The following is a 26402-nucleotide window of genomic DNA, read 5'->3' on the forward strand; positions in this document are numbered from 1 at the left end:
CTGGGGTGGAGGAGGGAAATAAGGGTGGTTTATTTAAAGGGAATAAACAGGGTCTTCCCTGGCGGTCCAGGGGTTAAGACTCCGTGCTTCCACTGTAGGGGGCGCGGGTTCGATCCCTAGTCAGGGATCCCTGCAAGCCGCGTAGCCAAAGGGAATAAACAAACAATTAAATAAGAACAAAAGAGACCAATGCTGTTAATGTGTATGAAGTGGAGAGTATGTATGATTAACAGATCATACTATATGATTAACTCAACCTTATACATCTGAGCTTAAGAGAAAGAAAAAGAAAAAAAAAACACAATTCTTACAGCGCCAGCCTAAATAATTTTGGTAGGCACTTCTAGATGTATAACCAAAACCTATTCTGGCCTTCTTTCTTACTACCAGAATCCTGACTTCATTCAGGATGGTAATATGCCCGGATGGAAATACTCAACTTCCCAGGTAGGGGTGTCCATATGACCTTGTTTTGGCCACTGTGATACAAGTGTAATGCTTCATGGGGTTTCTACAAAAGCTTCTAAAAATCGTCAGACTCAGCTCACATGTCCTTTGCCTTTTTACTGTCTGGAACACGGGTATGAGGCTGAGGTGGGACAGTCACACTGTGGTCAAGAGGCCCACATGGGGTGAAAGCCACATGTTAAGATGATGAGTCCAAAAGAGACAAGGAGCCTGAAGAATTCACGACTTTATGAGGATACTGTACCAGCTTTAGACTAGACCTCTAGACTTCTTACTCTGTGAAAAAAATCTAGTTCCACTTGGTTAAAGCCACTGTCGTGGGGTTTCTGGTGTACACAAACAAGTGCAATCCTAATTGCTAGAATAGCTGTAACATTTCAATGACATAAATCCAGTTGATTCTTTTTCTTTTTAGTGAGATAAAATTGGCATATAATATCATGTAAGTTTAAGGTGAACAAGGTGGTGGTTTGATACACTTGTATATTGCAGTATGATTACCACGGGAGCATTAGCTAACAGCTCCATTACATAATTATCATCTTTTTTTTGTGGTGAGAGCATTTAAGCTTGAGTCTCTTAGGAACTTTCAAGTATGTAAAACAGTATTTTAAAAAAATTTTTATTGGAGTATAGTTGATTTAAAATGTTGTGTTAGTTTCTGTTGTACAGCAAAGTGAATCAGCTATACATATACATATATCCACTCTTTTTTAGATTCTTTTTCCCATATAGGTTATTACAGAATATTGAGTAGAGTACCCTGTGCTATACAGTAGGTCCTTATTAGTTATCTATTTTATATAATAGTAATGTGTATATGTCAGTCCCAATCTCCCAATTTATCGCTCCCTGCCCTTTCCCCCTTGGTAACCATAAGTTTGTTTTCTACATCTGTGACTCTGTTTCTGTTTTGTAAATAAGTTCATATGTACCACTTTTTAAGATTCCATATATAAGCAATACCATATGATATTTGTCTTTCTCTTTCTGACTTACCTTACTCAGTATGGGAATCTCTAGTTCCATCCATGTCACTGCAAATGACATTATTTTTTTCTTTTTTATGGCTGAGTAATATTCTATTGTATATATATATGTACCACATCTTCTTTATCCATTCCTGTCGATGGACATTTAGGTTGCTTCTGTGTCCTAGTATTGTTAACTATAACCACAAGACTGTACGTTAGAGCCCCAGAACTTATTCATCTTCTAACTGTAAGTTTTACCCTTCGACCAACATCTCCTCATTTCGTCCAACCCTCCAGCCCTTGGTAACCACCATTCTACTCTGTTTCTACAAATTCAGGTTTTTTAGACTCCACGTGTGATATCGCACAGTGTTTGTCATAGAATAATGCCCTCAAGGTCCATTCATATTGTTGCAAATGGCAGGATTTCTTTGTTTTTTATGGCTGAATAATATTCCATTATATATATGGACTATGTATATATACATTTTTATACACACACACACACACACACACGCACACACACCCCACATCTTCTTTATCCATTCATCATTCAATGGATACTTAGGTTGTTTCCATATCTTGGCTATTGTGAATAATGCTGCAGTAAACATCTGAGTGAAGATGTCTTTTTGATATCCTGTTTTCATTTCCTTTGGATATATATCCAGAAATGGAATTGCTGGATTGTATTGTAGTTCTATTTTTAATTTTTTGAGGAACCTCCATACTGTTTTCCATAGTGGCTGCACCAATTTACATCCCCACCAGTAGTACACAAGGGTTCCCTTTTGTCTATACCCTCACCAACACTTGTTATTACTTATTTTTTGGATAATATCCATTTTAACAGGTGTGAGGTGATATCTCATTGTGGTTTTGATTTGCATTTCCCTGGTAATTAGTGACGTTGATCATCTTTTCATGTACCAGTTGGTTGTTTGTATGTCTTCTTTAGAAAAATTTCTATTCAGTTCCTCTGCCCATTTTTTTAAAAATAAATTTATTTATTTATTTTTGGCTACATTGGGTCTTTGTTGCTGTACGTGGGCTTTCTCTAGTTGTGACAAGTGGGGGCCACTCTTCATTGCGGTGCGCAGGCTTCTCATTGCAGTGGCTTCTCTTGTTGCGGAGCACGGGCTCTAGGCACGTGGGCTTCAGTAGTTGTGGCACGTGGGCTCAGTAGTTGTGGCTCGCGGGCTCAGTAGTTGTGGCGCCCGGGCTTAGTTGCTCCGCAGCATGTGGGATCTTCCTGGACCAGGGCTCAAACCTGTGTCCCCTGCGTTGGCAGGCAGATATTTAACCACTGCGCCACCAGGGAAGTCCCCTCTGCCCATTTTTAATTGGATCCCTGGGGGGTTTTATTCTTCTACTATTGAGTTGTTTGAGTTCTTTATAATTTCGCCTATTAAGCCCTTATCAGATACATGGTATACAAATATTTTCTTCCATTCCATAGGTTACCTTTTCATTTTTTTAATTGTTTCTTTCACTGTTCAGAAGCTTTTAAGTTTGATGTAGTCCCACTTATTTTTGCTTTTATTGCTTGTGCTTTTGAAAGCTGATTCTTTTAAATGAAACATAAAAACTAAGGCATTGAAGGGACAGTTTTTGAGGGCTATCTTAAAGATTCTGGACTGAGAGATAGAAATGCTTACATTGAGTCATTCCCAATACCCTGTTCCCCTGCTCACACAACAGGCATTTATGGGTCTCCTGCTCTGTGCCTAGCATTGTACAAGATGCCTACTAGGAATTCAGTCTTAAGGAGGATGCATACAAGCTAACAGATGAATCATGGTACAGCACAGCGAAAGCCTAACATAGATAAGGAATTTTTCAGCTAGGAAGACTGAAATGATGCCAGGCACAGAGCCCAGATTCTTGCAGATTTCCTTCAGAACGTAAACAAAGGTGCCTAAGTTTTTCTTTCTGCCACTGATATGCAAATTATTTCTTCCAACCTTTCCTTAGCTCAAGAACAATTGCATACAACCAGCTCCTAATTTTACTTGGGAGAGCTGATAGTTCACGGACAAAGTCTACAGGAATTTCCAGATCACCATGAAAGCAATCATGTCAACCTAATCTACCTATTGTTTTACAATGTAAAACAATGTAGCAAAATAAGTTGTAGTTCTGTGCCCCCTTTTTGGCAGAAATATTAGTGAGTTGTGAAAGGACCAAACTGTAGTCATTCAGAGGTGAAAGGAAGCAGCCTGAGTGATCCAACACTACATAAATAAATAAGGATCACCACCTAATATGTGAAATAGATCAGCTCAACTATAGATTCAAACACAAGAAATTGCTGATATTAGACCATTTTTGACCTGTAAAAAAAATGACTCTTTCTTATGGTTCAAACTAACACGTCAGGCCGAAGAAAAAACACATCAGAAACAGAGAGGAAGAAAAGGTCCTAGACCAAATTTGCAGAAGTCCTGCCCTCTACCGTCTAGGGTTCGTTCATTCAGTAAATATGATTGAGCACCTACTGTGTGCCAGCCCACATAGTGCAGTCAATTGGCACAGCATCCTGGTTCATCTCTGGGATTATACAGGGACAAGAGGACCAGTTCTCACACTCAAAGCTTTTCTGAATTATTTTTTTTTAATCATGAAATTCCAGTGTTGGAAAGAGACTTGGAGCCCATTTAGTCTCAGGCAGAAAATGCAGAACAAGAGACAATTTTTCAGGATATAGATTTACTGTAATAAATGAGGTAACAAAGTTAGTATTGATCACCGAACCTTCTAAAACAATGAAATCAAAGGGCAATCCTTTTTGACTGTAAAAAGCTTTCTCTCGGAGGAGAAATAGTTGAGTTAATGGATACAGAACTAGACTTATTCTCTGTAGAAGCCACAAAAATGCAGTAAAAATCATTGTTTTACGTTTGTAGAGAGCCCTGTCACTTATAAAGCTCTTTTCAGTAGTAATAACTATGTTTTACATTTGTAGGGAGACTTACAGTTTACAAAGCTCTTTCACTCACAAGATTTTATTTTGTTTTCCCCCAAATTCTGTGATGTTCATAGGCAAGTATTACCTATTTTAAAAGCATTTCATTTTAACATAATTTCAGTCTTAAAGAAAAGTTGCAATAGTACAAAGGATTTCCACATACCCTACACTCAAACTCCAACTGTTAACATGTTACCGCTTCTGCTTTATAGCTGTCTAACATGTTTTTTTCTGAACAGTTTGAAAATTGCAGTCTTTTACCTCTAAATACTTCAATGTGTGTTTTCTAAAAACAAGTATATTCTTTTACATAACCATCATGTAAATTTCAAAATCAGGTAATTATTATCAATATAATGTTATTAGCTAGTTTACAGATATTATTCAAATTTTGACAATTGTCCCAATACAATCATTTATAGAAACAGAAAATTCCAAATCACAGGTTGCATTCAGTTTTCATGTCTCATTAGTCCTCAGTCTGGAACAGTGCCTTAGGTTTTTCTTATCTTTCATGACCTTGGCATTTTTAATGAGTATAGGCCGGTTATTTTTTAGGATTTCCCTCAATATTAGTTTTTCTGATGTTTTAATTCCATTTAAAAAAAATATTTACTTATTTATTTATTTGGTTGTGCTGGGTCTTAGTTGCAGCAGGCGGGCTCCTTAGTTGTGGCATGTGAACTCTTAGTTGTGGCGTGCATGTGGGATCTAGTTCCCTAACCAGGGATTGAATCCGGACCCCCTGCATTGCGAGCATGGAGTCTTAACCACTGGACCACCAGGGAAGTCCCTAATTCCATGTTTAAATTGTGGAAGATAAGACTCAAAGTTTGAAAGATGGACAGTAAATGGCATAGGTAGGACTCAAATATGGGTCTTCTGACCTCAATATGATTGCCCTGTACCTTCAAAGTAATAATAATAATGAACTTATATGTATGTATAAGTTACTTTTGTATATATCATAACAATCTATCAGCACAAATGTTCAAAGATGAGCTGCTTGACTATTTGCCAGTTAAGTTGAACCTTTGGATGGGGAGTGGGGACTGATTTTCAGATTGCTCTGCAGAGGTGCTTCAAGCCCAGGAGGGCTGGGCTGCAGGTTCCTGTCCCAGTTTCGCTAGGACAGAACCACTGTGTTTTCTCTGTTGGAGTTATATCTACAGTTTCATTTTTTTTTTAAAAGGATACTGCTTCTAAGATTTGGAAAACATTAAAGGAGATGATCTTTAATTATACTGTTAATCAAGAGAAAGAAAAACAAACAAACAAAAAACCCACCCACAAATGACTACAATTACTCTAGAAAAACCAATTTCTAAAAATTCAGTAGACATTAGGGGACTTCCCTGGTGGTCCAGTGGTAAAGAATCTGCCTTCCAATGCAGGGAACATAGGTTCGATCCCTGGTCTGGGAACTAAGATTCTACATGCCACGGGGCAACTAAGCCTGCATGCCACAACTACTGAGCTCCCACGCCTCAGTGAGAGAGCCTGCGTGCCGCAAACTACAGAGCCCACACACTCTGGAGCCTATGTGCCACAACTAGAGAGACAAAGCCCGCATGCCACAACTAGAGAGAAGCCTGCGCACTGCAACGAAGAGCACGCGCGCTGCAACTAAGACCCAACGCAGCCAAAAAAAAAAAAAAAGGAAATAAATACATACATACATACATACATACCCCAAGGTGATATCTTTAAAAAAAAAAAAACTTTAAAATAATATTCCTAGGTTATAACATCAGGTGTAGTATCTATCATTCTACACCCTAGGTTTTGCTATCAGTCCAGATACTGAATTCCAGTTCACCTGTTGTTTCCTCCATGAAGTCTTCCTGATGACTCTTTAGAAGTAACAAATTCATTCATCTAAATTCCATTATCTAGATGTCTCATCACCCACTACTTTTAGTATGTGTTATGTCTGTGTATGTCTTATTTCCCTGCTCTACTGTAAGTTCCTTAAGAGTAGGTGCTGTGTTTTATTCTCTTTGTATTCTCTATACAGGCATAGCTCAGGGATATTGCAGGTTTGGTTCCAGACCACTGCAATAAAGTGAATATTGCAATAAAGTGAATATTGCAATAAAGTGAGTCACATGAATTTTTTTGGTTTTCCCAGTGCATTTAAAAGTTTACACGATACTGTAGTTTATTAAATGTACAAGAGCATTACGTCCTAAAAAACTATATACATACCTTAATTTAAAAATACTTTATTGCTAAAAATGCTAACCATCTGAGACTTCAGCAGGTTGTAAACTTTTTGCTGGTGGCGCTTCTTGCCTCAGTGTTGGTGGCAGCTGACTGATGAGGGTGACGGTTGCTGAGGGCTGGGGGGACCACGGCAGGTTCTTGAAATACGGCGACAGTGATGTTTGCCCCATCGATTGACTCCTCCTCTTACAAACAGTTTCTCTGTAGCAGCGATGCTGTTTGACTTCATTTTACCTACAGTAGAGCTTCTTTCAAAATTGGAGTCAGTCCTCTCACACCCTGCTGCTGCTTTCTTTGTTGCCATTTCAAGAGTCTTCACAGCATCCTGACCAGGACTAGATTCCATCTCAAGAAACCGCTATCTTTGTTCGTCCATAAGAAGCAACTGCTCATCCATTAAAGTTTATCATGGGGTTGCAGCAGTTCAGTCCCATCTGCAGGCTCCGCTTCTAATTCTAGTTCTCTTGCTGTTTTCACCACAATCTGTAGTTACTTCCTCCACTGAAGTCTTGAACCCCTCAAAGTCATCCATGAGGGCTGGAATCAACTTCTTCCAAACTCGTGTTCGTGTTGATATGTTGACCTCTTCCCATGAATCATAAATGTTCTAATGGCATCTAGAATGGTGAATCCTTTCCAGAAGGTTTTCAATTTATTGATACTTTTCCCAGAACCATCAGAAGAATCACTATCTACGGCAGCTATAGCCTTATGAAATGTATTTCTTAAATAATAAGACTTGAAAGTTTAAATTACTCATTGATCCATGAGCTGCAGAATGGATGTTGTGTCAGCAGGCATGAGAACAACATTCATCCCACTGTCCATCTCCATCAGAGCTCTTGGGTGACCAGGTGCATTGTCAATGAGCAGTAATACTTTAAAAGGAATCTTTTTTTTTTCTGAGCAGTAGGTCTCAACAGTGGGCTTAAAATATTCAGTAAACCATGTTATCAACAGATGTGCTGTCATCCAGGCTTTGTTGTTCCGTTTATAGAGCACAGGAGAGTAGATTTAACGTAATTGTTAAGGGCCCTCGGAGTTTTGGATGGTAAATGAGCATTAGCTTCCATTTAAAGCCACCAACTGCATTAACCCCAACATGAGAGTCAGCCTGTCTTTCGAAGTTTTGAAGCCAGGCACTGACTTCTCTTCTCTGGTTATGAACGTCCTAGATGGCATCTTCTTCCAATATAAGGCTGTTTCGTCTGCATTGAAAATCTGTTGTTTGGTGTAGCCACTTTAGCTACACCTTCTGGGTAACTTGCTGCAGCTTCTACCTCGGCACTCGCTGCTTCACTCTGCACTTTAATGTTATGCAGGCGGCTTCTTTCCTGAAACCTCATGAGTCACCCTCTGCCAGCTTCAGACTTTTCTTCTGCAGCTCCCTCACCTCTCTCAGCCTTCATAGAAGTAAAGAGTGTTAGGGCCTTTCTCTGGATTAGGCTTTGATTACAGGAATGTTGTAGCTGGTTTGATCCTCTATCCAGACCACTCAGACTTTCTCCATATCAGCAATAACGCCGTTTTACTTTCTTATTAATCCTGTGTTCACTGGGGCAACACTTATAATTTCCTTCAAGAACTTTTCCTTTGCATTCACAACTTGGCTAACTCTTTGGTAGTTTAGCTTTTGGCCTGTCTCGGCTTTTGACATGCCTTCCTCACTAAGCTTAATTCATTTCTAGCTTTTGATTTAAAATAAGAGTGCAACTCTTCCGTTCATTTGAACACTTAGAGGCCAATATAGGGTTATTAATTGTGTCTCAGGGAATAGGGAGGCTCGAAGAGAGGGAGAGAAGTGGGGAACAATGGGTCAGTAGAGCGGTCAGAACACACATGACATTTATCAGTTAAGTTCAGTATCTTACATGGGCGCAATCCATGGTGTCTGCAAACAATTATAACAGTAACATCAAAAGTCACAGATCAGGGCTTCCCTGGTGGCGCAGTGGTTGAGAATCTGCCTGCCAATGCAGGGGACACATATTCGAGCCCTGGTCTGGGAAGATCCCACATGCCGCGGAGCAACTAGGCCCGTGAGCCACAACTACTGAGCCTGAGCGTCTGGAGCCTGTGCTCTGCAACAAGAGAGGCCGCGATAGTGAGAGGCCCGCGCACCGCGATGAAGAGTGGCCCCCACTCGCCGCAACTGGAGAAAGCCCTCACACAGAAACGAAGACCCAACACAGCCAAAAATAAAAATAATAAATAAATAATAAATAAAAAATTTTTTTAAAAAGTCACAGATCACAGATCACCATAACAAATATAATAATAATGAAAATTTTTGAAATATTGTGAGAATTACCAAAATGTGACACAGGGCCACAAAATGTAACAGCAAATGCTGTTGGAAAAATGGTGTCGATAGACTCGCTCGATGTAGGGTTGCCACAAACCTTCAATTTGTAAAAAGAAAACAAAACCAAACCGCAGTATCCACAAAGCGCAATAAAATGAAGAGCAATCAAATGCGTAGTTCCCTGCCCAGTATTTTGTACCTAGTAAGTGATCAATAAATATTTGAATCAGTTCTTTTTTTATTTGGGAAAATAAAACTAAACCACTGTCATGAGAAAGAGGCATTCAGCTTGTTCTGTGTAGTCCCAAAGCATGGATCAAGAAGTGTAAAACTGATATAGAAGCACTTTCTTCCAGTTACGGTTGTCCAACGATAGATTTACTGACTTGTGAGGTGAGGTTTCCACTAGCAGAAATGGGATGATTATTGAAGAAGCATAGAGTAAAATCTTATTCAGTTCTGAAACTCTCTTAGTGGCGAAAGCAATAACTCTGAAGCCAGACCACCTGAGTTCAAAGTCTGGCTAAGCCACTGAGTGCCTAGGTGGTTTTTGGCAAACAACTAAATCTCTCTGGGCCAGTTTCTGTGTTTGCAAAGTGGGGATGATTTCTTTGACTCTAAGATACAATTATTTTATCTTAACATTTCTGAAATCAGGATGCTTATTACAATCATTGTCAGCCAGATGGCAGTTTTGATATAGTTGTCAGTTCATGTTGTTCATACTTGAAATGAGCTATGTGCAATCTTAGTACACCATGTGTACTGAGTTTGACTTTCTCTTAAAATGTCTTTCGAAAGATTGTGGCATAGATTGGTATTGAAAATAAAACGTTTTTGTGTATGCAGAAAGACAAGGGAACAGCAGTGGGTGTAAATTTCAGATTAGTGAACAGTATTTACTGTTGATTAGAATTTTTTTCTTTTCTTAATGGTAAATTACATAATGGTAAGTCTTGAACTCGACAACATCTTAGATTCAGTGAATCTGGTATCTCATTGGTTACCTCATGAGGTTATTATAAAGTGTAAGGATTAAATGAGTCAATACCTATCTGGAAACTGCTTAGAACAGGGCCTGGTGCAAAGTTAGCACTGTGTGAGTACTATTGTTATTATATTTTTATATACTTAGACACAGTTGATTTCAACAGTTGCAGCCTCTAATCTATCTTCTAATGGGGTGCCATAAGCAGTAAGGTTATGGAGATTGCAAAAGGACAATTAGGGGTTTCCCCAAGGTGAAAATATAGCCTTGGGAATTTGGAATCGATGCCACTGAAGTTGAGGAAAGCCTCCGACAATACAGGAAGTTCTTGTAGAACCAGACTCTTTAAACTCTTCTCAGTGAGACTGAATGCAAATGAAAAGACTCTGGAAATAAAAAATCAAGGTTATGGTGGCAGCACCAGCCTTCTCTCTCTCTCTTACTCTCAACAGTTTCTGTGCTGACCCACATTCCCATCTGCCACGTCACAGCCTGGCAGGAGTTCCACCATTCTGAAGATAAATCACTTATAAAAGACTCACTTTCATTTTGAACGCTGACTGAGTCTGCAGCAACAGGAGGAGGGCCAATGCTTCTCCAAACTTCCTTGCCTGCCACTGCCTCAACTCCAGCAAGACTAACTTTTCCCAGGGAGTAGATTAGTTGGGGAAAGGTGTTTTGCACTGAAGCAAGGTAGTTCTGGTCCCAGCTGGCTCCACCTCACAACACTTGTTTGGGTGGGTGGGCTTCGTGGAATGATAATTATTGAAAGAATGCAATATGGAGATTTCCATTTGACAACTGCTACTTGTATTCTCAAAGCCTCTTACTCCCTTGTTAAGAAAAAGACAGTAGAATGTACAGGAAACCAAGGGAAATTGTGTGTATTGATTGGGCTGAGACCCACATCTGTATATTAAATGTCTCCCAGTGTGTCAGCTCCTGCTTTTCAACAAACAATAGTTAGCCAATCAACTATTAAAATGTCACCTGTCTTATTCCAAGCACTATGTTCACTTCTGCCTTAACTTCAGTAGGGTCAAGCAATGGGGGGAAGGCTCTAGGATTCGGGTAACGTGTTGAGGGTCTAGGGAGACATCCTGCCACCTCTCTCGCTCCAGGATACCAATGGACTACCGAAATGAAGGATCAGTAAGCTCTGAAAGCATTTTAGATTGCTACCCACTCTTCTCCAGATCCCTCCTTTCTGGCTCCAAAAGCATGAAGGTATTCACTCATTACACCAGGTTGACAACCCAGGTAAGAAAGATGGATCAATTTTCCAGTATGGCTGATTTAAGTGTGTGCTTGAAGGCAGATTCACAAAAACAATCAGCAGTACTGGAAAAGCCTAGAATTTGCACACCTCACTGCAGTGTGCTCTAAGTTTATGAAATAATGCCCTTGTTTTGAGGTATGACTCAACCTGACCTGTCTCTACCACAGAGAATGAGGCCCAGGATAAAGTATAATTATAAAATCCTGGAGCATCTTAGAAGGAAGTCATTTGATAAACACCAGGTGTTTTAATATTGCTAATTCAGTCATTGTGAGGAAACTTGCAGAAGCTTCAGGCTGTCGATCTGCTCCAGGGTGTAGGTGGAACTGAAAGCGTGTACCAGGAGAAACAAAGAATGCCTCTGCTGCCATATAAACCATATATTTTTTGTGGTTATAAAAAATAATACCTGCTTAACTAATAAGAACCTGCTATATAAAGAAATAAAAAAATAATAATACCAGCTTATTATGGAGGGATACAAAAATGTGTAAATTTATAGAAAAAATAAAGTCACCTATATTCCCATTGCCCAGAAAAATTTGATGTTTCCTTTTCACCTTAAAAAGATTAGTAGGGACTTCCCTGGTGGTGCAGTGGTTAAGAATCCCCCTGCCAATGCAGGGGACATGGGTTCGAGCCCTGGTCCGGGAAGATCCCACATGCCGCGGAGCAACTAAGCCTGTGCGCCACAACTACTGAGCCTGCGCTCTAGAGCCCGCGAGCCACAACTACTGAGCCCGTGTGCCTAGAGCCCATGCACCCCAACGAAGCGTAGCCCCCACTAGCCGCAACTAGAGAAAGCCCGCATGCAGCAACGAAGACCCAACGCAGCCATAAATAAATAAATAAATTTATTTTAAAAAAAATAGGACAAGGAATATCTGTATACCCTTTACCCAGATATGCCTTACAGTTAACACTTTACTCCATTTGCTTTATCTGTGTTCTATCTATCTATCTATCTATCTATCTATCTATCTATCTATCTATCCATCCATCTATAATTAAAGGGTGAGCTTCATCCATTGTGGCTCTTTAACCCTAAATACTTCAGTGTGTATTTACTAAGGATAAGGGTTTTTCTCCTCTAACATAACCATAGTTGTCAGCTTTATAAATTCATAAGATTACATTGATTTAAGAATTTAATCTATCATCCATATTCCCATGTGATCAACTGAGCCAAAAATGTCCTTTATGGCATTTTTCCCCTCCAGCACAGGATCCAGTCTAGGGCCGGGTACTGCATTTGGTTGTCAAATCTCTTTACCCTCCCTGATCCTGGGACATTTTCATAGCCTTTATCTTTTCTGACACGGACATTTTGAAGAAGGCAGTGTCTACCACCCCTGTGCCTAACACACACTTTTTCCCGTGTAACTGAACGTTCCTCATTCTGCATTTGTCTGATGTTTTTTGTGATTAGACTGAGGTTATGCATTCTCTGCTGGAACGTGGCGAGAGGATGCTCTGTCCTCCTCGGGGTATCGCATCTGGAGACAGTGTCCAGTTTTCCTCACTGGTGATGTTAATTTGATCACCTAGTCAAGGTTTGCCCAATTTCTCCATCGTATTATTACTGTTGTTTTTTTTTTTTTCCCCTTACTCCTTTGCAGTTTATGTCTATGGGGAGACAATTTAGGATCATGCCAGTATTCTCCTCATCCAAATTTCCCCTCAGATTTAACAACCATTGATGATGCTTGCCTGATTCAATCTTTACCACGACAGTTGCCAAATGATAATTTTCCAACTCCAGCACCTCCTCAACATTTGCCAGTTGACCCTTGTCATTCTGCTATTTTTTTTTTTTTAATGGGGAAGGACTCATCAATTCTTCTCAGTACAATTTTCCACATATCCAAAAAGTCAGATAATCTCTCAGCACCGTTTTTCCCCCTGTAGACATTCTATCTGGAGCTCTTCGTCCTCTCCTCCACTTCAGACTCGTGGTCCCCTGGCTGCTGCATAGCTGCCTTCCTGAGATTTTCACTTCTTATCATCTAAGGAATTTCATGGCCTTTTTTCTGTGTTGGATCCTGTTTCCTGAATCCTGTGCCTTCCTCTTTCTTAGTTTCCTTTTATGTTTTGAAGAGAAGAGACATTCTTCTCTAGCTTTCTGAGAAAAGGTAGGCAACAAGTTAATTTTCTTTGAGCATATGTGTGTCTGAAAATATCTTTACTTATTCATTCACTTTATTGATAATTTGAGTATTGAATTCTAGGTTAGAAGTTATTTTCCCTTGGAATCTTTAGTGTCTTTTAGCTTCTGTTGCTGCACGGAGGAAGTCCAAATGCAGTCTGATTCCTGATACTTTTGATGTAACCTGATACTTTGTATGTAACATACTTTTTTGGTTTTCATTCCACATATTTTCATTTAAAATATTTCCTCTACCTCTTATGGTATAAAATTTCTCAGTGTAGCTCCTTTTTAATTCATCATTCTGAGCCCTGGGGTGAGACCTTTCAGTATGAAGACCTATGTCTTTCAGGTCTGAAGAGTTTTTTTGTGTTTTCTCTGTGTTAATTTCTTCCAGGTGTTTTCTTATTCTCTCTTTCTGGAATACCTATTTGTCAGATGTTGGACTTGATTGATGCTTTAATTTTCATATTGTTTCTCTTTTATTATCCATCTCTTTGACCAACTTTCTGAGAGATTTTTTTTAACCTTATCTTCCAAACTTATTAGTGAAATTTTTATGTTAGGTATCATATTTTAAATTTCTAAGTGCTTTCTTTATCTAATACATGTTCTTTTCTTAGAGTATACTGTTTTGTGAACCGAATACATATATCTTCTTAGCCTAGAATGTTATTTATGTTTTCTTTGGAAAAATGTTTTTCTGTTTGCCTTCTCTCTTGGGTTCCTTTTTCATTTGTTTTAATAGCTTTTATCTCAAAGATATTCCCTGTGATCCTTTACTGTCTTCATATTTAAGAATGAGGTATTAATCAGCTCATTGGAAGATTTCTGAGCGTATGGAAGTTCTCTGATTTGCCTCATTGTAGGCAAGCTTTTAAAAATTATTTTATTTTAATGAAAAAATTTGAAATTGCAGTAAGATACACATAATATTTACCATCATAATAATTTTCAAGTGTACATTTAAGTGTACATCTCAGTAGTGTTAAGGACATTCACATTGTTGTACAGCCAACCTCCAGCTCTTTTCCTTTTGCAAAATTGAAATTCAATATTCATTAAAAAACAACTGTCCATTTCCCCCTCCCTCCAGCCCCTGGCAACCACTCTTCTACTTTCTGTCTTTATGAATTTGACTACTTTACATATCTCCTATAAGTAGAATCATACTGTGTTTATCTTTTTTGACAGGCTTCATAATGACCTCAAGCTTCATCCATATTGTCCCATGTATCAGAATTTACTTCCTTTTTAAGGCTGAATCATAGTCCATTGTGTGTACACACCACATTTTGTTTATCCATCATCTGTCAATGGACACTGGGGTTGCTTCCCCCTTTTGGCTATTGCAGATAATGCTGCTATGGACATGGATGTGCAAATATCTGTGGGTGTGCTATGGACATGGGTGTCTGTAAAGACTCTGCTTTCAATTCTTTTAGGTATATAACTAGAAGTGGAATTGTTGAATCATATGGTAATTCTATTTTTAATTTTTTTGAAGGCCCACAATTGTATTTGCACCATTTTACATTCCTATCTGTAGTGCACACTATTCCAATTTTTATACATCTTTGTCAACATTTGGTATTTTCTGTTCTTAAACAGTAGCCATCCTAATGAGTGTGGGTAAGCTGTTTTAAGTGTATAGTTTTGGGCCCTGCTTTTTCCACAGAAAATGATCTTGAAAATTCTTTTTTCCACGTCAGTAGGGTTTTTTTGTTTGTTTTATTTTTAGGCCATGCGGCATGCAGGCCAACCAGGGATCGAACCTGGGCCCCCTGCATTGGGAGTGTGGAGTCTTAACCACTGGACTACCAGGGAAGTCCCCTCAATAGGCATTTTTTTAAACATGATTTTTAATGGCTGTACTATTTAACAGATTCCATAATGTAACATTTTAATTAGTTTCCAGTAATTTTTCAGGGTATAAATAATGTTGTGCAGAATATTCTTATAAAGAAATTTTTGTGTACATCCCCGATATTTTTCTTAGTTGCTAAGGTCCTACAGGTTGAATTCCTGTATCAGAGGGTATATGTTTTTGATATATATTCCCAGATTGCTTTCCTGAAAGGTTGTATCAATTTGTATTCCTACCAGCAGTATGAAAGTATCATCCACACTGAATATTATCAGACAAAATTATTTCAATGTATGATCATAAATACAAGGTCAGTAAGACTATATACATCAACAGATAACAGTGGTCAACTCTGAGAATAGTTCTGGTTTTGACATATGAGTGGTTATGTAAAATGCTAGATTAATTTTTATTGTTTGTATTTTTCAGTAAGAACATATGTAATAATTATATAAATATTTCAATTTCCTAATTTAAAACGGAAATGGTTGAAATTATATACTTATTTTATTTTATTTTATTTATTTTATTTTTATTTTTTAAATTTATTTATTTATTTTTATTTATTTATTTATGGCTGTGTTGTGTCTTCGTTTCTGTGCGAGGGCTTTCTCTAGTTGCGGCAAGCGGGGGCCACTCTTCATCACGGTGCACGGACCTCTCACTATCGCGGCCTCTCTTGTTGCAGAGCACAGGCTCCAGACGCGCAGGCTCAGTATTTGTGGCTCACGGGCCCAGCTGCTCCGCGGCATGCGGGATCCTCCCAGACCAGGGCTCGAACCTGTGTCCCCTGCATTAGCAGGCAGACTCCCAACCACTGCACCACCAGGGAAGCCCTATTTTATTTTTTTTAATTTTTATTTATTTTTTTTAATTTAAATTATCTATTTCTAAATGACAAGATCGTGTAACTCTAATATGAAATTTTCTCATAACTTTTTCTGAGAGCAGTGCCACTTAAGCAGTGCAAGAAACCTTGAATTTTACCTTCTTTATTGTTTTTAATTTTCTTGATTTAATTTTATTCATTTTTTTTATACAGCAGGTTCTTATTAGTCATCCATTTTATACACATCAGTGTAGACATGTTAATCCCAATCGCCCAATTCATCACACCACCACCGCCACCCCCCTCCCAGCCGCTTTCCCCCCTTTGGTGTCCATACGTTTTTTTCTCTACTTCTGTGTCTCAATTTCTGCTCTGCAAACTGGTTCATCTGTACCATTTTCTAGGTTCCACATATATGCGTTAATATACGATATTTGTTTTTCTCTTTCTGACTTACTTCACTCTGTATGACAGTCTCTAGATGCATCCACATCTCTACAAATGACCAAATTTTTTTCCTTTTTATGGCTGAGTAATATTCCATTGTATATATGTACCACATCTTCTTTATCCATTCGTCTGTCGATGGGCATTTAGGTTGCTTCCATGACCTGGCTACTGTAAATAGTGCTGCAATGAACATTGGGGTGCATGTGTCTTTTTGAATTATGGTTTTCTCAGGGTATATGCTCAGTAGTGGGATTGCTGGGTCATATGGTAGTTCTATTTTTAGTTTTTTAAGGAACCTCCATACTGTTCTCCATAGTGGCTGTATCAATTTACATTCCCACTAACAGTGCAAGAGGGTTCCCTTTTCTCCACACCCTCTCCAGCATTTGTTGTTTGTAGATTTTCTGATGATGCCCATTCTAACTGGTGTGAGGTGATACCTCATTGTAGTTTTGATTTGCATTTCTCTAATAATTAGTGATGTTGAGCAGCTTTTCATGTGCTTCTTGGCCATCTGTATGTCTTCTTTGGAGAAATGTCTATTTAGGTCTTCTGCCCATTTTTGGATTGGGGTGTTTGTTTTTTTAATATTGAGCTGCATGAGCTGTTTATATATTTTGGAGTTTAATCCTTTGTCCATTGATTCGTTTGCAAATATTTTCTCCCATTGTGAGGGTTGTCTTTTCTTCTTGTTTATGGTTTCCTTTGCTGTGCAAAAGCTTTGAAGTTTCATTAGGTCCTATTTGTTTACTTTTGTTTTTATTTCCATTACTCTACGAGGTGGATCAAAAAAGATCTTGCTGTGATTTATGTCAAAGAGTGTTCTTACTATGTTTTCCTTGAAGAGTTTTATACTGTCCGGTCTTACATTTAGGTCTCTAATCCATTTTGAGTTTATTTTTGTGTATGGTGTTAGGGAGTGTTCTAATTTCATTCTTTTACATGTAGCTGTCCAGTTTTCCTGGCACCACTTATTGAAGAGACTGTCTTTTCTCCATTGTATATCCTTGCCTCCTTTGTCATAGATTAGTTGACCATAGGTGCGTGGGTTTATCTCTGGGCTTTCTATCCTGTTCCACTGATCAATATTTCTGTTTTTGTGCCAGTACCATATTGTCTTGATTACTGTAGCTTTGTAGTATAGTCTGAAGTCAGGGAGTCTGATTCCTCCAGGTCCATTTTTTTCCCTCAAGACTGCTTTGGCTATTCGGGGTCTTTTGTGTCTCCATACAAATTTTAAGATTCTTTGTTCTAGTTCTGTAAAAAATGCCATTGGTAATTTGATAGGAATTGCATTGAATCTGTAGATTGCTTTGGGTCGTATAGTCATTTTCACAATATTGATTCTTCCAATCCAAGAACATGGTATATCTCTCCATCTGTTGGCATCATCTTTAATTTCTTTCATCAGTGTCTTATAGTTTTCTGCATACAGGTCTTTTGTCTCCCTAGGTAGGTTTATTCCTAGGTATTTTATTCTTTTTGCTGCAATGGTAAATGGGAGTGTTTCCATAATTTCTCTTTCAGATTTTTCATCATTAGTGTATAGGAATGCAAGAGATTTCTGTGCATTAATTTTGTATCCTGCAACTTTACCAGATTCATTGATTAGCTCTAGTAGTTTTCTGGTGGCATCTTTAGGATTCTCTATGTATATTATCATGTCATCTGCAAACAGTGACAGTTTTACTTCCTCTTTTCCAATTTGTATTCCTTTTATTTCTTTTTCTTCTCTGATTGTCGTGGCTAGGACTTCCAAAACTATGTTGAATAATAGTGGTGAGAGTGGACATCCTTGTCTCGTTCCTGATATTAGAGGAAATGCTTTCAGTTTTTCACCATTGAGAATGATGTTTGCTGTGGGTTTGTCATATATGGCCTTTATTATGTTGAAGTAGGTTCCCTCTATGCCCACTTTCTGGAGAGTTTTTATCATAAATGAGTGTTGAATTTTGTCAAAAGCTTTTTCTGCATCTATTGAGATGATCATATGGTTTTTATTCTTCAATTTGTTAATATGGTGTATCACATTGATTGATTTGCGTATATTGAAGAATCCTTGCATCTCTGGGATAAATCCCACTTGATCATGGTGTATGATCCTTTTAATGTGTTGTTGGATTCTGTTTGCCAGTATTTTGTTGAGGATTTTTGCATCTATATTTATATACTTATTTTAATATGTATGCTTTTTGGTTTTATTAAAGTTAAACCTTTTTTCCTATTTATCTTTCTCCTTTTGTGAAATATCCACTCACTTCATTTGTCTATATTTCCTGAGTTGTTAGAACTTTTTATATATGAATTCTCTTCACCATACATGTCAATAATATTTCCCCCTTTTTTCTTGTTTATTTTCTACTTCCAGAAGCTAAAGAAGTTGAATGTAGGTAGCTACATTTATCCATCTTTTACTTCATGATTACTTTATCAGCTTTTATAGTTAGAAAGCTTTTTTCTCCGTTCTGAGGTCGGATATTCATTTGCATATTTTTTTTACTTTGTTTTATGTGTATCTGCGTGTATTTAACATTTCACCCTTGAATTCAGCTGTAATTTATTTTAGTGCATATTTTGATAAGGAATCTAACCCCAAACAGTAACTAAGTGTCCCAGCACCATTTGGAAGCCAACATTCCTTTCTTTACCAAATGCACTGGGGATGGCGGGGGGCGGGGGGTGTTCCCGGGAGGAGTGAGCAGTCAGCCCAGCAGGAAGTGACTTGCCCGGGGCTTTGCTGCTCACATCGGGGTCCGCGCGGCTAGAAGGGCGCCGGGGCAACAGCTGGAAAACGCAGGGACTGATTTTGTCGGAGTTTTCCGCAATCAGCTCCGAGTCGCGATGACAACTTTTTAATCTTGCTTTGCTCGGTGACGTCCCGAGCGCAGGTCGCCACGCAGCGTCTCCCTCGACGCGAGCGCCTGGGAGTCCTGCAGACCCGGGGGCGGGGGTGGGGGGGTGTGCGGGGAGGTGGGCGTGTGGGGCGGTGACGGGCGGGCGTGTGCGGGGCGGTGGGCGTGTGCTGGGCGGGAGCGGGCGCGGCCTGGGCCGGCGGGCTCCTCGGCCTGCGATCCAGGCCGCGCTCTGACGACCGGCCTTAGCAGGATGCAGGGGGAACGGTCCTCTCCCGCAGCAGCCTAGGGGCACTGAGCTGCGCCGAGCGGTCCTGCCGCCCCTCGTCGGGCTCGGGCTGCCGGGCTGGGAGCGCTGAGGGCGGCGCCACGAAGCCGGGCGAGTTCGCCGGCCGCCAGGGGCAGCAGAGATTCCCGGCGGCGCAGGGCCCGCGGGAGCCAAGCGGAGGGAGCGGCGGCACCGAGGTCAGGTTCGCGCTGTTAGCTTGCTTTTGCGGCTCTCGACAGACGGCTCTGCTCCCTCTCCGACTTGACTTGCGACTCCTCTTCCTGTGCCCGGCAGTGGCCCACACGTTTTCGGTCGGACCTTCTTCCGAGGGCCCTTCCGCGCGTTCAAGCAGTTATGGCCCGGGGTAGAGCGGCCTGGACCTTTTCCCCAGCGTCCTCTGCGCGGTCGTGCCGGAGCGCCCTTCTCCGTGTTCAGCCCACCCCAGCCAGGCGCGCTCTCCCGCCCGGACCTTTTCCCCAGCGTCCTCTGCGCGGTCGTGCCGGAGCGCCCTTCTCTGCGTTCAGCCCACCCCAGCCAGGCGCGCTCTCGCGCCCGGACTTCTTCCCAGCGTCCTCTGCGCGGTCGTGCCGGAGCGCCCTTCTCTGCGTTCAGCCCACCCCAGCCAGGCGCGCTCTCGCGCCCGGACCTTCTTCCCAGCGTCCTCTGCGCGGCCGTGCCCGCGCGCCCTTGCCTGCGTTCAGGTAGGACGGAGCTCCGTGCGCGCGGCGTGGCGGAGGCGCGTGAGTGGGGTCTCCGCCGGGTGGGGAGCTCGTCTTGAGAGTCCCGGCTCAGTGGTCCCAAGCCCAGTGGCGTGTGCTGAACCGCGAGGGCGCTGCGGCCCGAGGGTGCTGGGACGGGCGGGGCGGGGACTGGGCCGCGGGGTAATTGGCGCCCGCGGGCGGGGACGGAGGGTGTCCGCGGCTGGGCCGCCGGGCGGGAGAGGCTGCGGCGGGGAAGGAGTTAACCGTTTAGGAGGAATTTGACAGGTCAGCGCGTCTTCAGCCTTTCTAGACCTTTCTTTAAAAATTGAGAGAGAATTCACATACGACTAAATTCATCCTTCTAAAGAGACCAGTTGAGTGGTTTTTGGTATAGTCAGGTGATTGGGCCGCCATCACCGCTGTCCAATTGGAGAGCGTTTCATCGCCCGGGAAGGAAATCCCGAGCTCGTAGCTGACGCTTCTCCTGTCCCGCTGCCCAGCCCCACCGGGCCGCTTTCTGTCTCTGAGTTTGCGGGGCCAGGATAGTTCACCTCAGTGCAGTCAGACGGCGTTTGTCCTTTCGTGGGCGGCTCCTTGCGCGCGGCACAGCTCCTCGGGGTTCGTCCGCGCTGTAGCAGTGGTCGGCACTCGCCCCTTTTTACGGCCGAATGATAATAGTTCAGCGGAGGGAGAGACCATGTTGTGTTTCTCCGTCAGTCGATGGGCATTTGGGTTTTTTCACCTTTTGGCTTCTGAGACCTTTTGAGGTCTTTTCCTCCACGGAACTCACAGTCGGAGGCACAGTCAACTTAAAACTCTTCTCCCAACATTGAACTCTGGGATCGGATCAGGTAGTGTTGCAGTGGCGTCGGGTCAGCTGTCTTGCAGGAGAGTTTGCCAGGGTTTCTGTCCTCGGCTCAGCACTTGCTCGGCTGTCGGCTGCGGTGGTCACAGGCAGAGAAGCGTCGGTGTGCGGGTGTCATCAGCGATGCCGCCAAGACCTGTTGGCGCGTGATAGGAACCGGGTGGACTCGGAGATGAGCGCATGAAGAAGGTGGCTGAGAGCTGTGGGAGACGTCTGACCTCCGAGCACGCCCAGCTCATCTCCGTTATTTGCGGATGCACGGCCCGGCTAAAACTCCTCGGGAGCCGCCAAGTAGATAGCAGGGCCGACGCGCCCGTCCCCAGCTCAGGTCCAGCAAGGCGTCCCCCTGCCTTCTTGTCTCCGCTCACACTGTAAACCTGCGTCCTTGTTGTGGCATGTTTAGTGCCACAGTTTTATGCTTTTCGTTAGTGATTCCACTTTCTTTAACGCATTTTAAAAAATTGAATGAGAGATTCTTTAAATTCTAGAGTTCTTTACAACTTTCAGAAGTACCACTGCCCCGCTCTTGCCCCTCCCTTCTTCCCTCTCCCCACTGGTAACCACTGGTTTGTACTCTATATTTGTAAGTCTGCTTCTTTTTTTGTTTTGTTCACTAGTTTGTTGTGTTTTATAGATTCCACATATAAGTGATATCATACAGTATTTGTCTTTGTCTCTCTGACTTACTTCACTTAGCACAATGCCCTCCAAGTCCATCCATGTTGCTGTGATTTCACGGTTTAGAATGTTCTCCAAGCTTAGTGCTGAAGTGCTGTCTGGTGTTCCTAAGAGCAGGGTGGCTGTGATGTGCCTTACAGAGACACGGCAAGCTTCTCTTAGATGAGCTTTGTTCGGGCCTGAGTTACGTGCTGTTGGCTGTGAGTTCAGTAGTTACGCATCAACAATACATACTAAATAGGGTGCCTTTAATAGAAACAGGCAAAGCAAGCTTTTGTATTGACTGGTCGATGAAAATGTAGTGACTGGAGGCTCGCAGGAACCTAGGCCTGTATTTCTGCTAGGGGTAGTGGCTCGGTATTCGATTATTGAGTGTTCATGGTAACTGTAGAACATGAGTATCATGAATAGTGAGAATGGACTATGTAACCAATTTAATTATTCAAGGGCAGAAAGCCTAGTGGGGATATTGATTCAACTTCTGTGACTTTTAACATTTTTCCACTCAAGGTATTCATTTTTAATAACGTTCTGGCAGTTTTGAAGCGGAGGGGAGCTAAAATAAAGCTAAAATGCTCTTTATTCTGCAAGCTGGGTAGGGACTCTGCTCAGTCCTGGAGATTCGGTAGTTAGTACACGGCCCCGCTGTCCTCCAGCGGCAGAGTGTGGTTTATGCTGTGCTGTGACAAATGTCTAAATGCTATGGGAACATAGGGTTAATTCTGTTGAGAGTGTAGTGAGGTGTGTAAGGCTTCAAGGAAGAGATGACAATTTGAGATCTGTTTCCTTCTTTTTACTTAAATAATTCTTCTTTTTCTACTCTGTTGCTAAATTTTGAAAGAAGTATTACAAACATGAGAGTAGCATGTACATAAATGAAAATAAAGAATTTTGATACCCAGTCCTGTTCATCTTGACCTGCACAGTCAGAACTTCACTGGTCACTGAGCTTGGTCACTTCTGCCTGTGACGCAAATCCAGAGTCCACCCTTTCTCTCCGTGGCTGTTACCTTGGTTGAGCCTCTGTCGTTTCCTCTCTGGACTGTTGTGACATAGACTCCAGCTGCTCTCTCCATCAGTTATTCACTGCTGACACAGACCTTTGATTCTCAGCCTAAAATTTCCATTGCTCTCCCATGTTTACAAACTAAAGTTTTAAGCTTTTAAAGGTGGCTTATTTAACCCTTCATGATAATGCCCTGCCCTGTCTTTAATAAAGATGAGGTCAGACGAAAGAGGAAACTATCCTTATGTAGCGTGCCTTCTTTCCTCTTTACTCTTTCCTTCCTTTCTCCCTCTCTCCGCATGTAATTAGAAACGCTTTTAGGTGATAAGGAAATAGATAAGAATAAAAACATTTTTGCTAATCTTTTTAATATCTTGAATTCATCAGTTTTGTGCTTACAGCCACTATCCTAGCTCAGGCTCTTACCCCTCACCCCCCAAAAGTCTTTATTTTTTTTTTTTTTTTGGTCATATGTTTTTATTTCTTTGGGAAAATACCTATCAGAAGAATTCTTGGGTCATATGGCAAATGCATGTTTAATTTCTGAAGAAATGGTCAGATTTGTTTCCAAAATTATAAAACCATAAAGCTTCTAGAAGAAAATATGGAAGAATATCGTCATGATCTGGAGGTGTGCAAAGGTTTCTTAGACAAGACTCAGAAAGCAATAACCACTGGGGGGAAAAAAAAGATAAATTGGATTACATCAAAATTGAAAACTTCTCATTTAAGATAACTCTAAGAAAATGAATAGGCAAGCTCTGACACCTGTTTGACAAGGAACTGATATCCAAGGTGTATAAAGAACCATTAGGGTTCAAGGCCTGGGACTAATCCTCTGCGGCCTGCTGCTCTAAACTCTGGAATGCTGGCTTCGTCCTCAAGTCATTCTTCTTTCATGAAGGTTACCATGTGTTTAGAGCTGAGTAGTCTTATCAGCCTGTTTCCTGCCAGCAGTGTATGAGCATTCTGGTCGCTTCACATCCTTGCCGACTTTTGGTGGTGTCAGTTTTTATTTTTAGCCATTCTAGTGGGTGTAGAGTGGTATGTCATTATGGTTGGTTTTAATTTTAGTCCTTGATTACTAACGATGTTGAGCCCTTTTTCCTGTGTTTATTGACATTTTTATATCTTCCTTTGTGAAGTGCCTGCTCGAATCTTTTGCCCATTTAAAATTGGGTTAATTGTCTTTTTATTATTGAGTTGTAGGAGTTCTTTATATGTCCTTTTTATATCCTGGATATCAGTCTTTGTGGTTGCCTATTCATTTTCTTAGAGCTGTTTTTGATAAGCAAAGTTTTACATTTTGATGTAGTCATATTTGTCATTTTTTTCTTTTATAATTACTGCTTTCTGAGTCCTAAGTAAGAAATCTTGGCTACCTCCAGGTTGTGACGGTATACTTATGTATTTTCTTGTAGAAATTTTATAGTTTTAGCTTTTATGTTTAGGCCTATGATCCATCTCTAGTTTTTGTGAATGGTGTGAAAATTATTTTGTGAAGAATATTAAATGTTCTTCCCATACAGATTTCCAGTTGTTCCAGCATCATTTGTTGAAAATGCCGTTGTACTGAATTGGTACCTTTGTTGAAATTCAGATGACTGTATACATGGCAGTTGATTTCTGGACTCTTCTGTTCCATTGATCAGTCCTTATGTCAGTACCACCCTGTTTTAATTATAGTAGGTTTTTTTTTTAATAAATAAATAAATACATTTATTCATTTGTTTATTTATTTTTGGCTGCGTTGGGTCTTCGTTGCTGCGTGTGGGCTTTCTCTAATTGCGGCTAGTGGGGGCTACTCTTCGTTGCGGTGCACGGGCTTCTCATTGCAGTGGCTTTTCTTGTTGCAGAGCGTGGGCTCTAGGTGCGCGGGCTTCAGTAGTTGTGGTTCGTGGGCTCTAGAGCACAGGCTCAGTAGTTGTGGCGCACGGGCTTAGTTGCTCCATGGCATGTAGGATCTTCCCGGACCAGGGCTCGAACCCGTGTCCCCTGCATTGGCAGGTGGATTCTTAACCACTGCGCCACCAGGGAAGCCCTATAGTAAGTCTTGAAGTCGTGCAGTGTAGGTCAACAACTTTGTTGTTTTTCAAGTTTGATTTGGTTAGTTTAGATCCTTTGCATTTTACACATAAATGTTAGAATCATCATCTTACCAGTTTCTAAAAAATGTCTCGTAGGATTATGATTGCAATGGCATTGAATCTTTAGATCAATTTGGGAAGAATTAACATATTAACAGTATTGAGTCTTCAAATGTATGAACGTTGTGCATCTCCTGTTTAATTTAGGTCTTTAATTTCCTCTGGTACTGTTTTATAGTTTGAAGAGGTCTTATGCATTGTTCATTAAAATTACTCCTAAGTATGTTTTTTTAAATCACAGTGGAGCCATCATTCACATTGTTACTCTGTATACAGTGTGCCATTTTTTTCTGACTGCTTTAAGGTTTTCTCTTTATTTTTGTTTTTTAGCATTTTACCTGTCGTGTGTCTAGGTGTGATTTCCTTTGTGTTTATCCTGCTTTGAGATTTGCAGATCTTCCTAAATCTATAAACTTATGCCTTTCACCCATTTGGGAAAATTTGAGCCATTATTTAAAAAAATTTTTTATCCCCATTCTCTTTAACCTTTTCGTTTGGGACTTTGATTATATGTGTTAGCCATTTTGATGTTTTCCCCCAGGACCCTGAGGCTCCTTTGTTATTTTCAATCTTTTTTTTTTTCTTCTTCTTCAGATTGTTTAATTTGTTTTGAACTATCTTAAGTTCACTATTGAACTATCTTAAGTTCTTTTTTATATCTAATTTTGCATTTTGTGAACAGGATTGACAGTTTGGGGTGATTTACAAGATTCCTACTTTGAGTATTTCCTATTTTTTTTTTTTAGTAATTTTATTATTTATTTATTTTTTGGCTGCGTTGGGTTTTCGTTGCTGGGTCCCGGCTTTCTCTCTAGTGGTGGCAAGCAGGGGCTACTCTTCGTTGCGGTGCGCAGGCTTCTCATTGCGGTGGCTTCTCTTGTTGTGGAGCATGGGCTCTAGGCGCTTGGGCTTCAGTGGTTACAGCACGCAGGCTCAGTAGTTGTGTCTCGTGGGCTCTAAAGCACAGGCTCAGTAGTTGTGGCGCATGGGCTTAGTTGCTCCGCGGCATGTGAGATCTTCCCGGACCAGAGCTCGAACCCGTGTCCCCAGCATTGGCAGGCGGATTCTTAACCACTGAGCCACCAGGGAAGTCCCCTTATTCTTTTGTAAGTGTAGTGAGTATGTTTCTTTATTAGAAGGCATTTGGGGGGAGATGGTTATATATCCTTTGACTTTTAAATGTTCTCTTGTCTTATAGGATCCTAAATTTCCCCCTTTTTGCCCTTCACAGGACAGTCTCAGAGGGCATCCGTCATTCCTTTTTCCTTCTTCTCAGAAGCCCCGCCTTGCCAGTTCTGCCTCACCGAGTTCTACATACACTTGTCTCTTTCTCCATAGGCTGCACTCATCTCCCAGAATGTTTCGTCGGTATCTTCATACTTAGC

General features: G+C 41.0%; 1 protein-coding gene across 11 annotated transcripts in view; it reads left to right on the forward strand.

The window, feature by feature from the left end:
• The window catches only part of RAD52 (RAD52 homolog, DNA repair protein), a 76934-nt gene that overhangs the window by 24382 nt on the left and 26150 nt on the right, over window positions 1-26402 (forward strand). For 3 of the 11 annotated variants that reach the window (XM_082349123.1, XM_082349117.1, XM_082349122.1), the window contains exon 1: window positions 20210-20360. The exons of 3 other annotated variants lie outside the window; for them this stretch is intronic. The gene's annotated coding sequence lies outside the window, so the exon portion shown is untranslated. Of the gene's footprint in view, window positions 1-19474; window positions 19818-20208; window positions 20361-26402 lie in introns of those variants that run through there. 5 more of the 11 variants (XM_082349119.1, XM_082349127.1, XM_082349121.1 and 2 more) reach the window with 5 other exon arrangements.

This window comes from Balaenoptera borealis (genome assembly GCF_965194805.1).
Source record: "Balaenoptera borealis genome assembly, chromosome: 13".
Lineage (NCBI taxonomy): Eukaryota > Metazoa > Chordata > Mammalia > Artiodactyla > Balaenopteridae > Balaenoptera > Balaenoptera borealis.